The sequence below is a fragment of the Rutidosis leptorrhynchoides genome, chromosome 5 (assembly GCF_046630445.1).
Source record: "Rutidosis leptorrhynchoides isolate AG116_Rl617_1_P2 chromosome 5, CSIRO_AGI_Rlap_v1, whole genome shotgun sequence".
Lineage (NCBI taxonomy): Eukaryota > Viridiplantae > Streptophyta > Magnoliopsida > Asterales > Asteraceae > Rutidosis > Rutidosis leptorrhynchoides.
The window spans coordinates 151,811,787-151,829,801 of record NC_092337.1 but is presented as its reverse complement, the minus strand read 5'-3'; the positions used below and the strand labels follow the sequence as shown (position 1 = coordinate 151,829,801).

Sequence of the window (18,015 nt, the reverse complement as noted above, 5' to 3'; positions counted from 1 at the left end):
TATTGCTCTTGGTCTACTGATTCAACTTGGTTCTCCTTGTGAAGTCTTTGATTTGCAATCAGTCTAGTTTCACTTGGTTTGCAACTAGCAATGAAACGGACCGCGCGTTGCTGCGGTGCCATTCCGTTTGCTTTTGGTGTTCTCCTGTGTTTGTCGTGAAGGAATAGTGTCCTTTTCCAAAAACACTACAGTTTTTTTAAAATGTTCCCAATACACTTTTCCAAATTTCTTAGAAATGTTCCCAATGTGTTGCCAATAAACATAACTAAATTTTTAGAGCCAACATGTTCCCAGTATACTTTTCACCTTAGATTTGTCTACATGTAACATTCAAGGGAAAAAATGAAAAGATTACATACAGCCTAAAGCTATAATGCATCAATACTGCAGCCTTAAAATTACTGTAAAACACTTGGATACTACTTCCCCCAGTTTATCAAGATGGGTCACATAAACAAAGATACACATTCTGTTTAGTTTAGTGGTAGTAGACGTAACATTTACACTCTGTTGACTTACAATTACAAATTCACCTTCAACCACATAGGTATTAGGTATGAAATGTATATTAATAACTATATGTAATGTACATGTTATACTAAATGTTGGTGCACCAAAATGCATATGAGATTCGGTAATTTTTACTTATATAAGAGTGATAATGGACATAAACTTGACGGTTGCATACAATAAAACTGACCCAATGTCATCTAGAGATAGAGATGTATGTTCACCAGTTTGACCAATACTTGAAGCACCACCAAAGGAAGTGCACTACAAAGGTAAAAGTCATTTTTTCACAGGAACCTTGGGTAATATCGCTCATCAGGGACGAAACTTTGATTACCATATCGCAAGCGATATAGATATAAGATGGAAACCTGAAATATCAGTACTCCGTATCAAGATAACTAATTATGTCACTATCTTTGAAGATAGCATCGATAGTAGGAATCTAAGCCTTAGTTATGTAACCAAATCATAAAAAATACATATGAAATATATAAAAACAGAGTTAGTAATTTTGATTTTATCATATAGCACCTTTGATTGTTCTGAAAATCCATTTATATTATTATGTAGCAATAAAAATAGTTAAATCAATATACTTAATTCAGAAACTGCGTCGTAGATGTTTGGCCATGTATTAGATTGCGTTGGTCAATATTCGAATCGGAAAAGTCAAGTATCGTTGACCCAGTTTACATGAACAATAATACTTGATCATTATGAAACCCATTTTACCCAGTGTACACAAACACTAATAATCGAAACCGTAAAATTTTGTATTAAGTGAAAATGGCAAAAAAACAAACTTGGTTATGAAAACCTTGTAATCAGTGAAAATGACAAAAATCAAACTTGATTACGATCATGAAACCAAATATAAACGGAAAGAACACAACAAGCACTTACAGATAGCGTAATATGGCAGCAGGTCAATCGGTGCTTTAACTCCAGCTCAGATGATATTAATATACATACACCTAGTTCACGATTGTTTACCGCGAACCAGCCAATGGCTGAGCCCTCCAATCACCAGTATCCATCTTCTATTTGACGAATGATTTCAATCCTATAGATATAGTTGACCTAAAAAGAAAATCAAAAGTAATTTATTAGCAAGTAACAAATCAAAAAGAGATATCATATAGCAATTCATTCATAATATATAAAGCTACACAAATGCATTCAGCCGCCGAGCTAAAATAGAGTGAATTTGATTTAACATTACATATTACAATAAGATGCAGTTTATACGTAAAAGCGTATAACCAAAACTGGACAAACCATTACTAACAAATTATTGATGAAGAGCATAGCCGAAAGACCTTGCTGACATGATTGGTTTTTCCTCTTTGATGATCCTGGATCTGCTGTCATCACGTGTAGCTGCTGTCATCACATGTTGTTGAGGGTGTTAGTAGCTGACTATTATATTAGTAATGTATTCATAAACAGTAGTTAAAACAGTGATCACAACAGCACATCAAGAGACCATAACAACACCACAATCAAACATGCACATATTTAATATTGTATGAACAAAGCATCATCAGCGAAGCATACAAAAAAACACAAAAACAATCGATAACGAAGCAAATTATGTCTTTTTACTCTCTTTGACAAAAGGACCATATGTAAGATTGTTTTGACTCCCTTTGACAAAAAGTGATGGACCTGAAAAATCAGTTGCGTACATCAATAGCAACCAATGAACCAATGAAAAACCCTAACTTCTAAGGTCCAAAACATAAATCGACAATGAAAGCAAAATAGGGAAACAAAAACCTAAAGCCATACGACAGAGAAATAGGCGATATGTATTACCGCTAGAGAAGGTGAAAAACACGTCTACAAAAGCAAAGCGTAACCTGTAAATGAATAGATAAGTAAATGGTTACTGAGGTGTATTATAACGACTATATGCAAGCAGAAGACTCCAAAAAGTTCTGCTAAAAGTACATATAACAACAGCGGCGGCCATGGCGCCGTTAATATTGTTGTCCGGCAGCATGTGCCCATTAGAAATCATTTTGTTTCTCATTGTAGAACTATAGTAATAGTAATAGACCTTCATCATCAGCCTTAGAATAAACAACTACGTGCATATATTGTAGAGGAAAAGCAATAATACCAGACATCTAAAGTACAAAACGACACCTTCAAATACTTTTTTCAACCTAAACAACAAACCAGCCTTTAGCCATTCTCTATCTCTATAAAGTTAATAACCAAGAAACATTATTCTTTTTCGACAAATCGATAGCTACACTTCGTTATGCGAACTCTAGTGAGAATAGCACTCCCTGCTCCTTCGGGCCGGACATAGTTAATATTGCTATTCCAGAAGAAGAAAAAATAAAAGGAAAACCTCCAAAAACAAATATTGTATTTCCAAAATTCTTAAGATGAAAAACCTTGATAACAACAGTCTACAAACAAATATGAAATACCAAAGACCATATTCAGATATGCTATAAATCAAAACTAGAACAAAAACAGGTATGCAATAAATTAATGGGAACCAAAAGATAAAATATGAAATTACCGCTAAAAGGAGAATACCACATAAGCAAGCAAAAAATCCAACGTCGACCTACAAAACACATCATCAACAATCAAAGCTTATGCATCACATTGGAGGAAAATAAAATTAACACATTGATTTACAAAAACAAAAACCTTTAGTATTACAAAGATGAAGCAACCACTAAAATAGACAGTTGCAAACTCTAAAGATAGCAACGTTAAATACAACACAATGAAATGAACATAACCCTTATCCGATACACAAATGTAGAAAATGGACCCATTAATATTATAGCATTTAGATTAATCAACCACCAATTAACACATACATATTTTACAAGAGCCGACCTCAAGCGGTAGATAAAAGATGCACTCCTCCATGTGAAATATTCATTTTCATTGGAGCTTAACATAAACTTTGGCTAACACACAACGTGTTAAAAGGTTATGGAGTAATATAGTAGACTAAAGGTTAATTTACCACTCATTAATAAAAAAAAACACATCCTACAACAGCTGAGATCATAAAGATAAGTATACAAAACTAATCTTTAAGATTAGTCGAAAAGGTAAAGCCGTGCACTTTCCCGAAAATGACAGAAATATAGGAAATTTGTGTAAATCAAATTATAAGGTGTCTGATGGTTGTAATTAACCATTTAGCAGTCTGAAATTTGTTTGCTTATCATAGAACATAATTTTAATGTTTTTATACCATTGTCATTAGTATCAAATAGCTAAAAAGTCTCTTTCAAGTCTTGGTTTTTTTGCTTTGTTAATTCATGATGACGTCCTCTGGGACCATCTCGTCTTGATTCTCCGTAAACCCGCTGTAAACTTGTGTGATATTTTATCGAACTTGGAGATGGATGTGCAAAAACTGAAAAATCACTGAAAAATAATGGCGCAATTAAACACTTTTTTTGAGAAAATAACGAAGGTAGTAAGCATATAGTAAAAAAGGATCTCTTCATAAAATATAATCTCAATCAAAATGCAATAAATAGCAATGCAAAAGTTTAATAATTCATATCTAATTTAGCAACTAGAATTCAGAAATTGTTACCCAAACATCAAACTTCCAATTATATAAATTCTTTAGCACATCATCATCTTGTAAGTTTTGTCGCCTTGTTACCCAAACTAAATCAATATTTGAACAAACTCTAATTTTACTAACAACTTTAAATTGAAGTAAAAATTAGATGAAAATTGTGAAAACTACATACCTGAAGATGCGACTTCAAATGATGTGACCTTTTACCCCCATTGTCCTCTTAATTGTCTTTGGAGTTGCGATAACCCGTAATCAAGCAAATAACAATACCATTTGAGGTGACAATCCGATTCTAAATAACGGAACAGCAGAAGTATGTCGTAGAAGAGCGCCACAAATTTTTTGTAACGAATGGAGTCGAATTGCGTCAAATCTTAATTAATCGGTCGAAACCCTAATTTGTGCACAGATGTTCGTAGATTCAAATAAATCAGGGGAACCCTAATTTTGTTCCCATCAGAACATCTTGCGGACCATTTGCTCCACCTCAGAAGGCTGTCGTCTAACACCGCCGCTCATCGCCTGCTATGTTAGCATCCGACGACCGCCGATCAGATCTACAAACATTTACATATAATAACGATCATTATGTATGATTCAGATTGAATTGTTAAGCAAATGAATCAGGAATCGAAACCCTAGAGTGCATAGAAAGTAGACGGGGAGGACGGTGGTGGGAAGAAAATAAGATGTAGGTAGAGAGAGAGAGAGGGAGTTTTATATAAATGGAGAGGATGTCGTTTGGAGGGTTTTTAGGAAGAATACGACAAAAATATGGGTGACTATTAGTATATAAAAAGGCTTTTTCTTGGCGACCACACACGAGAAGCACTTTTCCAGGAGGTCACCCATCCTGGTAGTGCTCTCGCCCGAGCACGCTTAACTGTAGCGTACTCATACATCTGCTCTGCCTGTGGTCCCCAAACGCGTTGTATCATTTAAGCATGAGTATTACCTTATAATCCCATGATCACTCATGTTCGTGGGCGATGTGGGATTTGCCTAGGGTGTTACATTCACCCCCCCTTAGGGACTCATCGTCCTCGATGAGGTTTGCCCCACCACCCCCATCGGCACATGAGTGGCTCTGATACCATTCTGTAACACCCCAGCTTAACATGACCACAATATTGTCCGCTTTGCCCGTAGGCGCACGGCTTTTTCTTGGCGACCACACACGAGAAGCACTTTCCCAGGAGGTCACCCATCCTGGTAGTGCTCTCGCCCGTGCACGCTTAACTGTAGCGTACTCATACATCTGCTCTGCCTGTGGTCCCAAAACGCGTTGTATCATTTAAGCGTGAGTATTACCTTATAATCCCATGATCACTAACTGAAAGGACCCGTTCATATACATTATAAACGATTCACAATAGTTGATTACATCGCGAGGTATTTGACCTCTATATGATACATATTACAAACATTGCATTCGTTTTTAAAACACAAACTTTCTTTACATCGAAAATTGACAGGCATGCATACCATTTCATAATATCCACTATCCAATTATAAATTAACTTAATAGTAATCTTTGATGAACTCAATGACTCGAATGCAACGTTCTTTGAAATATGCCATGAAATACTCCAAGTAATATCTTTAAAACAAGCAAATGCACAGCGGAAGATTTCTTTTATACCTGAGAATAAACATGCTTTAAAGTGTCAACCAAAAGGTTGGTGAGTTCATTAGTTTATCATAATCATTCATTTCCATCATTTTAATAGACCACAAGAATTTCATTTCCAGTTCTCATAAATATACGTCCCATGCATAGAGACAAAAAAATAATCATTCATATAGTGAACACCTGGTAACCGACATTAACTAGATACATATAAGAATATCCCCTATCATTCCGGGATCCTCCTTTTGGATGGGGTTTGTTAGGCCCAATAGATCTATCTTTAGGATTCGCGTCAATTAGGGTGTCTGTTCCCTAATTCTTAGATTACCAGACTTTAATAAAAAGGGGCATATTCGATTTCGATAATTCAACCATATAATGTAGTTTTGATTACTTGTGTCTATTTCGTAAAACATTTATAAAAGTTGCGCATGTATTCTCAGCCCAAAAATATAAAGGGTAAAAAGGCAAATGAAACTCACCATACTGTATTTCGTAGTAAAAATACATATAACGTCATTGAACAAGTGCAAGGTTGGCCTCGGATTCACGAACCTATATTAATTATATATATATTTATATGTTGGTCAATATTTGTATAGCAATTTAGGTCAGGTCATAGTGTAATCCTATCCTATAGCTCGAGTCTGACTCTACAGTATAGTAACATGTTATATTACTCATGCTCAATTAAGATTCTAGTAAAAGGTGACGTGTGAAACAACGTAACACAAATGGTTTCATAATCATAAAATAGTATTTTAAGTTTTTTTTTTATAGAGAAAATCAACACAAAAAGTTAACTGAAAAGTTAACAGGAAAAGTCAAAGTTCAAAGTCAAAAGTCAAAGTCAAAAGTCAAAGGTTAAAGTCAAAAGTCAAAGGTCAAAGTAAAAATGAGGTCGCATGCAAATATATAATAACTTATACAAAAATGATTTTCGATCAAACATGACTAAACGGACCACTTCAGTTATTTTTAGAAAAATTATCGGAACTCCGATTGATAAACGGCCAAAGATAAAAGTTACACATTACCAAAAAGATTAAGCATAAATATTACAGAAGTAAACTAAACCTAGACAACTCGTAGTTGCCAACGCGTTTTCGGCGTTTCAAAGTTAATTTTTCAGCTTTAATAAATTTACAAAAGTGACCGAGTAGCCTACTTTGGAGATTTTTAGAAAATTCCTCAAAACTCGTATTGACAAACGGTCAAAGCCTGAAAATTCTCGTTACCACAAAGATATAACATGATTTTTGGCAAGAGTAAACACATATCAGGCTGACCATGACAACTGATACAAAACTGACATTTTTAAATAAAAAAGTTTCAGCTCTTTTTAGAATTTTAAAATGTGACCAAACCGTCAACTTTGATGATTTTTAGAAAAATCGTCGAGACTCGAATTGACAAACGGCCAGAGTCGTTTGTTAGACCTTACAGCAAAGAATTCAGTGGTATTTTTTTTTATATATGAAACAACGCAGATCAGCGAGAATTTCAGTTCCAAATCATAATAATAGACCACAAGATTTCATATTTCAATACACATCCCATACATAGAGATAAAAATCATTCATATGGTGAAAACCTGGTAATCGACATTAACAAGATACATATATATAAGAATATCCCCATCATTCCGGGACACCCTTCGGATATGATATAAATTTCGAAGTACTAAAGCATCCGGTACTTTGGATGGGGTTTGTTAGGCCCAATAGATCTATCTTTAGGATTCGCGTCAATTAGGGTGTCTGTTCCCTAATTCTTAGATTACCAGATTTAATAAGAAGGGGCATATTCGATTTCGATAATTCAACCATAGAATGTAGTTTCACGTACTTGTGTCTATTTTGTAAATCATTTATAAAACCTGCATGTATTCTCATCCCAAAAATATTAGATTTTAAAAGTGGGACTATAACTCACCAACATTTTTGTTGACGTTTTAAGCATGTTTATTCTCAGGTGATTTTTAAGAGCTTCCGCTGTCGCATACTTAAATAAGGACGAGATTTGGAGTCCATGCTTGTATGATATTGTGTAAAAACTGCATTCAAGAAACTTATTTTGTTGTAACATATTTGTATTGTAAACCATTATGTAATGGTCGTGTGTAAACAGGATAATTTAGATTATCATTATTTGATAATCTACGTAAAGCTTTTTAAACCTTTATTGATGAAATAAAGGTTATGGTTTGTTTTAAAATGAATGCAGTCTTTGAAAAACGTCTCATATAGAGGTCAAAACCTCGCAACGAAATCAATTAATATGGAACGTTTTTAATCAATAAGAACGGGACATTTCAGTTGGTAAAAATATGGGTGACTATTAGTATATAAAGATAATAATTGGTCATCTGTGTTTCAGCAAGTAGGTCAATGATGTGTTTCTTTTAGAAAATAAAGATTCCTTGGTGGGATTCGTAGAACCCAATCCCCAAGAAATATTTTAGATTGTATAAGTCTTTCATTGCAAATTCTTCAAAAAGATTTGTTTATAGGTTAGAAATTTTTTTTTTTCGTCTCTTGTAATGCTTATAGCATCAACATAGATAATTAAGCAAGTTATAAGATGTTTTTTGCTTGAGAATTAAGGTATGGTTTGCGTTACATTGTTTAACGATGTAGTTATTCGTTGCTAAAGTACATCTCTCGAGCCAAGCTCGAGGAGATCGTTTAAGCCCATATAAAGATTTTTTAAGTCGAGAAACTTCGAATTCGTTGAAGTTTGATACATATCCTGGTGGACCTTCCCTGTAGCCATATTCCTTGAGTTCTCCGCGTTCAAAAACATTTTTTGCGTTGAACTGGTGAAGCGACCAATTTTTCTTCGCAACAAATGAAAAGTGAACTCTGATAGTGTCAATTCCTGTAACTGTGAAAGGTTTAGTGAAAAGTTTATGAGTAATCAATGCCATAAGTTTTGAGTGTTTCTCTTTCCACGAGCCGAGCTTTATATCTCACAATGATTCAATCTTCTTATTGTTTATTATAACTCACATGTGTTCTACTTGCTTGTCTTAAGAAAGGATACATTTTTCTTTTGTATCATTTGTTTTAAGTACTTCCATTGTTTTATTTATTTATTTTTATTTTAGAGCTTATTCTAATGTTTGATCATTTATTAATTTATTTAGATTAACTGAACAAGGTTTTACACTAATATGTGCCCTTATTTTAATGTGATTACAATTAGCGGTGAGGATAGGGCGTTTGGGGCGGTTAACTACGAAACCCACACCCATAACTAATAGTGCGGTTAATTAAATTTTTTTAACCGTTCGATTTAGTTAATATGCGGTTTGGTTAATTGGTTAATTTGGTTAAATGACTTACATAAAATGATTAATATGGTTAACCATTACGAGCAAAAAAAAATAATCAAAGGTTTATGCCTAACATTATAGATAAAAGTATAAAACAATAAAACATAAAAGTAGTCTATGTCTAACTTGTCCTCATGCTGTATTCTGTATACCAAGTTTAGATATAACAACAACAACATAACCCAATACCACATGTATTGTGTATGAGGGAGGTGAGATGTAGATAATCCTTCCCCTATCTGAAAATAAAGATAAGTTCAGATAATATATAATAAACAATCTTTTGATTAACTTAAATATAATAGCAACAACAAGAAATGACCATCTTTCAATCTTTTGTACATCAATTAAATGAATACATTAACAAACTAACATGCACATCTCATATTTCTTAACTTTATATAACTAGTTTGTAAATTAACGCGAAGAAACAAATGTATATAAAGAAAATAACAAGAAGAAGAAATGACCATCTTTCAATCTTTTTGTACATAATTAAATGAATACATTAACAAACTAACATGCACATCTCATATTTCTTAACTTTATATAACTAGTTTGTAAATTAACGTGAAGAAACAAATGTATATAAAGAAAATAACAAGAGTACTATCTGAATTAGTATATTGAGATAATCATATCTTTACCTCTAACAACAAGAAACAGAAACACGAAGGATATCTCGAAACCGGTAGCTTCTACAATAATGTAAAAGTCGATAGTGAAATTGCAATTTTTCTCTCCTAGGGTTATACTCCATGAGGCGTTGCACAATTGACTACATCACTAAAGACGTGTTATTTATTTGTAGCAAATTGAAAATGATTCATAACATATTGGGGATCCCATTTGATTGTGATTATCTTTTCATCCTTTAAATTTGATGTTACACATAAGTTTATGAGCTTTATTATTTTGAGAATTTGACCCTGATCTAAAAGAAAAAAGGATATGTAAAGCACTAAACGGTACGGTTGCGGTTAAAATGGTGTGGGTACTTTCATTTTCATAACCAACTCACAAAGTGAGGTTAATCGAAAAATGTTACCCATACCGATTAATTTGGTGCTATTTAATCGGTTAATATGGATGCGGTTCGGTTGCGATTTTTTGCTCACCCCTAACTACAATGGTTTGGATAACTAAATAAGGCAATGCCTTAAGTTAAATAATGAAAGAATTTGAATCTGTATAAGGTTGATGTAGGTGTAATATATATGTGGAATCTTCAATAAGACTAATTGTTACAATGATGCGGGTGGTTTGTGGTGTGAGTTTTTTTTTTTTTTTTTTTTTTACTAAGAAAGTGTGAGTTTTAAATGTGGAGTTATGGTGGTGTGAGTTGAAGGTAGGATACTGATGCGGTATTTAATTTTATCTTTTCATGTTATATTAATATGTTTTATACGTAGTACTATTTATGTAAATAACACGAAAACATAAAAGTAATTATCCGAATAACACGATTACTTAATTAAAAGGTCATAAAAATAAAAATTACAATAAGTCCTAAAAAAATTACAATATTTTAAAGTCCTAAAAGTTAATAATTCAATTACATAAACAAATTTATTAGGTTGAAATCGAGACCTAAATCATGTATCACGACTCAAGACAACTCGAATGGGTTTGACCAAATCAGTTGGACGTAAGGGGATTTTCATCAAAGAATATGTGATACAACTCAATTCGAGAAGACTTATCTTGACTCATTGCTTTTAGCATCCCATTTGTTATCCAGCATAAAAACGTAAATTCTTTTATCTATACGTAGAAATACACAATCTTCGAAAATTCGAACGGTATCTCTTCTCGGAGAAAGTAACACAACCTTGATATCTCGAAGTCAGTAAAGTCGACATCCTTAAATGATTTTCGCATCTCGCCAGCGTATAACTTTCAGTCATACCCAATTTTACCCTCGTAATGTACGTCCATACAAATAACAGTTAGATCGATGAAGATTAGTTTAATTGTTGAAGTTAAATGATAAGTTTGTGTAGGAAAATGGTTAAAAGTAGAGAAAATATATAGATTGTGTGAAAATGGGTGAATATATATATATATATATATATATATATATATATATATATATATATATATATATAAAGAGTTTAGGTTAATTTTTTTTCTTACATTAAATTAATATTCAAACGGGAGAATCAATCAAAAAATGTCACGTGGAACTCACGACCATGAGTCTGTATATCGGATTTTAGCCCACACGATTACTTCAAGTAGCTTATATTTATAGACGTTATTTTTAATTTTAATAAACTAATACTTCAAACAGCTTATATTTATAGAGCTTACGTTCTTAATAAACTAACACTCCGTATTAAACTTTTATGCTTTTTATACCAAACAAAACTTATAGTTGAAAACCATCCAGGCCTAGCCTGGGTGGCCACCAGCACTTTCAGTGAAGGGGAGGTCTCGGGTTCAATCCTAAGGGGTGCCCGCATTTAATGACCAAACTGGAGAATGCCTTACCTGGTAGCGGTGGAGGGCTGGCTTGCCGTTTACCCGAGGTTTACCTGCGGTGGGGGGGCCAATGTGCTCTGGCCCATAGTGGGGTTCCTCGTAAAAAAAAAAAAAAAAAAAACTTATAGTTGAAGCTTAATAAACGAAATAAATTTAAATTCTCGTAAACTCTTAGAATCTTATCATCCAAACGCATTCATATTCATACTTAACTTTGTTTGTTCTAGAAGGTCGAGATATATCTGCTCTACTAGACTTGTTATAGTCTCATGTGATCTTCTCACAATATTTGTTTTTTATTCCCATAATTACGAATAGTTGATTAGTGAAAGTAATGTATAGTCAAAGAGGATTAACTTTCATTTAAATTATTTATTTATGTTTATATTATATTTCTTTATTATTTATATTTATATCATTTAATTGAATATCTAGAAACTTTAAATTCTTACAAGGAAATAATTTCTAAATCCTTTTTATTAGTGAGAATTTAAATTTTCTATATTTACTCCTTTACGTCGTACATTTATTTATGTTTTATATTTTACGTTTTACATTTACAGATTACGTTTTATGTTTACGATTTACATTTACAGATTACGTTTTATGTTTACGTTTTACATTTACAGATTACGTTTTACGTTTACGTTTAAATTTTTCGTTTACGATTTATATTTTATGTTTATGTTCGTTTACGTTTTACATTATATTTTACATTTCATTTTTGTAAATATTTATGTTTTGCGATTTACATTTACATTCATTATAGTAAAAAAATTTTCATTTGGCGCGTACGTCTATACAGGTTGCCAGATAAATGTAATCTTTTGAAGAGGGGTGTTTTTAATCTTAATTTGATGTGCCCGTCATGCTCGATTTACGTTGAAGACCTTATACATATTCTTTGGATGCATGGTCGATGTTCAAGTTTGGACATACATAGCCATGTGGTTAGATGTGGTCATCCCAGTTTGGCAAACAGTTAAATAACTTTGGAATTGAATTATTTCACACATTCAAACTCACATCATGAAGACAACAATTACGGAGTACATGTATATTGGAAGTGATTTGTTATGCCATTTTTTGGACCATATGGCGTACTTTTAGAAACAGAGGTATATTCGACCCAAACAAGTTCAAGAAATGTTACAAAATAGATTCGATTGTGTTTTCGTCTTTTGTCTGAATTTCATCGAGATATATAAAAGCTAATCCAAATTGGAATGTTTGGTTAATTAATCTTACAAAATAGATTCAATTGTGTTTTCGTCTTTTCTTGCTAGTTTTAATAAAATTTCGAAACTCTTTAAATAAAATTTAAAGTTTTTTGAAAACATAAATAATAAATGAACTTAACACATGATAGGATTCCTAATCTTAAAATTTTAAATCCATGAACTAAATACACTGTTATTCCTTTTTTCTTGAACAAAAATGTTACTCATCTGACTCAAATCTTTTGTCCCGTTTTGGATTTAGAGATCTTTTTTTTTTTCTTTCTAACTTTGATCTTAAATTAGTTTTTAGATGTTACATAACACTTGATGAACGTTATACCGTTATAAATATAATCAAAAACCAATCCATTGATATAGTTTCTATCGAATAATATATAATACAAAAATAATATTTAAAGTCAAAATTAAAAGAAAAAACCCCAAAACTCAAAATAAGACAATAGATTTGAGACGGATGAAGTATTATTTATATGTAATCAATACTTAAAAATATGACATCAATCTTATTTGTTAAGATGCATAAAAAAAAGGACCATGTAAACATCATCGATCCAGTATGTATTACAAAAATGTAACATCTATTTACATCTACAGTTTGGGAATTTCTAGATAACAAGCAAGGGTATGGGTATGCATGACAAAACTAATTGTTAGCTATTATTTGTAGCTGATAGTTAGTAGCTGTTAGTTTTTTATATATATTTAATATTTGATAAAGTAAATGGAAATGTTAAAATAAAGAAATAAAATGACAAAAAGCTAGAAGCTTTTTCTCAAATGTTATTTCTAATAGCTTTTAACTATTTTATCTGTTTAAGAACTTTAAATTCTTTTAACCAAACGAACTTTTCATTAAATATGAAAATTTTCATAAATGTTAAAACTTTAAAAAGCTGTGTGTCAAACATAGCCGATAGGTACCACATGATATTCTAATCCTGAATTTTAAATCCACAAATCAAAAGGCACCATAACCAAGGGCGGACATTGTATGTGTTGACCGTAGCACGGACTACCCGTGAAAGACGCAATTCAGTGAAAATTTGTTTGAAATTTTAATTGGTGATACTATTGGATAGCGTATTGTTTTTTAGGTGACACCATTGGATAGTGTAAATTTTATTAAACTTTAAACCAATGACAACAGTAACTACGATTGATTTCTAGATCGGTCACTGAACATAATTCGTTTTTTCTTGAACCATAATATTATTATGCATATATAATCAATACTAAAAAATGTAACATCGATCCTGTACGTTAAGTTACATTAAAAGGTACGATGTAAATATCATCGATCCGTATCTATTACAAAAAAGTAACATCTATATTGCATCTACAATTTGGGAAATTCAAGATAACAATCAAGAGTACAAGTAAATATTAACAAAATGAATACCTTTTTTAATAAAAGAATCAACGTAATGAAACGTTAGGCGCTTGTACCGGCATTACAAGGGATTTAATTTTGCCATTATATAAGAACATGCTGGCTACCTTTGGGTACGGTGTAACTTATGACTTGAACCCATTTGACGGCATGTTTTTGTAAATTTCAGATACTATTCTTTTTTGAAACTCGTCGTCGGAACTAGTAATCCTCGATGATCGACGAGTCTTTGAAACATCTTTGCCACGTTTTCTAAAGTTAGTAAAATTAAACATGTTCTTCATTTTCGAAAACGTGCCATTTTTGTCGTCTCCAAGATGGACAGTTTTCATGCTTCTCCCACCATCGAACCCTCCATATGTCGCCTTTCTTCTCCACATTCTGTTTGCGTCTACAGAAGTTGAAACACTTCTTGAAAGGCTTCTTGTAAAGTTTTCCATTTTTAACTTAGTTTTTTTTGTTGGTGTAATTTGTGTACGAGTTGTGAGATTTGTGTTGAAAATAATGAGGTGTATATATATGTCAAAACGAGGAGAGTTCCCGGCCACCAATCTGGGTTCCGTAATCAATTACATCATGTGGGATATAAATGTTTGACCAGCTTATTAGCAAATACGGAGTAAAAAATTAAAATTTAATTACATCATGCGGGATATAAATGTTTGACCAGCTTATTAGCAATTACATCATGTTGCTATGTGTAATGAAAGCGTTCCTTATTATTTGCAAAGCAAGTTTGTTCACAACAAAAACAACCAATCCCCCATGGAAGGTATGAAAAATCCTCCTTCTACCTTAAAAATCTCCACCTACAGTCAGAGAAAGTCATCACCCTTTTTACTCCAGGATAGAGAGATTACTCTGTGAAGACCTCGGCTAAAAAATAAAATGAAATAAAATAAAATAAAATAAATTAAAAAATAGGAGGTAAAGATAAATAAATAAAATAGATAAATAAATAAATAAATAAATAAATAAACAAAATAAAGAAATATAAAAATAACAAAATATAAAAATAAGAATGAGATGCCATAAAAATACTAGAAACAAATTTCCATGGGTTTTAAAGTATTCCTGAAATTCAATTTAGGCTCTAAGCGGTAGTCAAGTCGCCATCAAATCGACCCTTGCCGTTGCCTCAATTAATAGAGCCAGAATGTATTGAAAACAGATCTCGAAAGGCATGACAGGCGGAAGTTATTGCGCAAGCAAAGACCCAACCACCCGTAAACAAACCAAACACCACTCATGCACTTTTACGGTAGACATTCCCGAAACAACACAACTAAATGAAAAACCAACCAAGCTCATGAGCAAAGAAGGTCGTCCTCAGCCATTTTGGCCCCAAAATGCGCCAAACGATGCGACACACACATCCACACACACACGAACACACACCCACCCCTACATAAGCATACATACCTACATAAAGCAAGTTTGTTATACAATAAAAATCATTTAACTTCTAACTATATAACTTCTAAACTTTATATTTTAAATAACTTTGGAAGACTTTAGGATAATACCCCACCTTACCAGATTTGTAAAAAAAAAAAAAAAAAAAAAAAAAAGGCTCGAAAGACCTACATGACAAATTTCCTTATGGGTGAGTTCGTGAGTGGTTTAAGTCGAGTGTAGTGAAGGGAATGAACTGAACTGCAGGAGGATTTTTATTTGGTCAAAGCAGAGAAGCTTGTCTTCTTGTAATCTAGAAGAAAAAGTCGGTCGAATCGGGGGCGCGCATGCGAGATGCCAGCGAAATAATAAGCCGGACAAAGGCTAGGGCTCCTTCCTTCCCACTTCATCCTTCCTTGTGTGTCGGAGATATAAAGCGAGTTCATCGAAAAAGGACGGAAACTTGATCGATCTATTCTATAAGGGTATTGAATGATGGATGAATCTTCTGAACTACTTAAGAGCTGGAAGATTGGGATTGTAGTTCTTATGAAATACAAACGTTTGTTAGGAAGGACCTATATAGTCTAGGAAAGACATGGAAACATAGTCTTGGGGGTCCCCAAAATAGAGTGAGACTGGATACGGGATCTTTGTAATAGGTTGGACCAACATCCAACCGAGAGAGGGCAGTCTTAAAAGCAACAGGTTGGGAAACCACATCGTAGTAACTGTTTTTCTCCCTTATGGTCGACATTCTCTCTTCCCATTCTCCTCTCCCTATCGGTCACCGATGCAATTTGGAAGAGCAAACCAGAGAAAAACTATTCTTCTTAGCAGTTTCACAAGTGAATGGAACGATTCTTCCCTTTCAACAGCGTAGAACACATTATGCGGGATGTCTAAGGGGGCTGGTCACACTTTGGCCAAGTATCCTACAAAGAGACTCCCGAAAGCCAGAAGTATTAAAGGAATGGGTGCATCATGACTATCCATAAAGTCAAGCACTGGTGCATGGTTGGAGAATTCGGATCTCGGGGAGATCTCGTTTGGACTTTTTAGGGAGATCTCGTTTGGACTTTTTAGGGAGATCTCGGCATCTCGGAATAATCTCGGGGAGATCTCGGACGTTGACTTACGTTGACTTTATAGTTTTTTTAATATAAATATACATAAAAACATAAATAAAGGTATATTTATGTACGTTTTACGAGATTTTACAAAAATATCCGAGAAATGAGCGAGAAAATCTTAGAAATTACGAATTTTACAAGAAAATCTTACAAATTAGCAAGAAAATCTTACAAATTAGCAAGAAAATCTTATAAATCGTGGCTTTGAATAAGTTTGACCTCGTTGACCGAGAAATCTCGGGAGATGAACATCTCGTCTCGGTTACCTTCTAAAAACGGGATCTCGAGGGAGATCTCGGGGAGATCTCGGAAGATTTACAACACTGCACTGGTGTAAGGATTTATTGCAGCATGATTATCCTACTCATTCTTCTGGTTTTCATGATTCCATTTGTTTCCAAGTAATCATGCCGTACACGATGAGTGTTCGCCTTTAGTCTACGTGAATCACGGGCCCAGCTAACGCGTGAAACACTCCGCCTAGGGAGGACGGTCGCAAGACTGAAACCTTCATACGAGACCCATCCAAGGGAATTTTACACTACGCAGAAAACCCCTCTCGCTTCACTCCTCCTTTGACCAAAAACACACAAAAGACGGTGCATGAGGGAGAGAAACATGTTGCTCTCATACAAGATGCTTTGAGCAAACTAGCCGTCAGGATGGTGTGCCCAAAGTGTCATTCATTCGAGGCGGGATCGGAGTAAAGGACGAAGTTAGCCATACCTCCAAGTTTTTGAACGAAATGGAATTGGATGTGCGGGTTTGATAGGTTCCCAAAGGGATATCTTATCCGATCAACTGTGTAAGCCGTAGCGCGCTAGCGCGCATACTATACCGGGGACTCTATCCAGATGTATGGATTTCCCCAACTTCCATGCGAGACTGCATCTGGCGTCCATAGCGAAAACGGTCTCCTCTATCATACAAAACTCGAATAAAAGGGACAAGGCGACGAAGTGTCCCCCCGAAACGATTCCTCGTTATACACACGCGACGAAGGTACAAACCAACAATGCGGCACGTCATATTTTATGAAATTTATATGAATAAATTAATTTTTATATATGCATTATTCAATATAGCTTTTATTAAATATTATATAACACAAAAAGTATTATTTAAAGTCAAAATAAAAAAAAGTAAAGTTTTTTAAAAGTTAAAACAGAACTATTAATTTTAAATAAAGAGAATATAATTTTTTTCGTTATTTTTTGTTTAATTGAAACTTGTAGTTATAAAAATTTTAAAGCCCGTGATTATTGGCATCAATAGTTGGTATTTTTTTATTCGCGTTTGTGTGTTAGAAGGAAAC

General features: G+C 33.4%; 1 long non-coding RNA gene across 6 annotated transcripts; it reads right to left on the bottom strand.

Moving 5' to 3' along the window:
- Window positions 1–433: 433 nt before the first annotated feature.
- LOC139847735 (uncharacterized) lies at window positions 434–4,805 on the bottom strand. Of its 6 annotated transcripts, XR_011759649.1 has the most exons (8): window positions 4,263–4,805; window positions 4,100–4,176; window positions 3,749–3,924; window positions 3,053–3,100; window positions 2,332–2,375; window positions 1,802–1,896; window positions 1,417–1,593; window positions 434–881 (listed from the first exon to the last, which is right to left on the bottom strand). It is a non-coding gene; the product is annotated as an uncharacterized lncRNA (long non-coding RNA). The 6 variants fall into 6 exon arrangements; XR_011759652.1 differs by lacking the exon at window positions 4,100–4,176 and having other exon boundaries at window positions 1,792–1,896; XR_011759653.1 differs by lacking the exon at window positions 4,100–4,176 and having other exon boundaries at window positions 1,833–1,893.
- Between the last annotated feature and the right edge of the window lie 13,210 nt (window positions 4,806–18,015).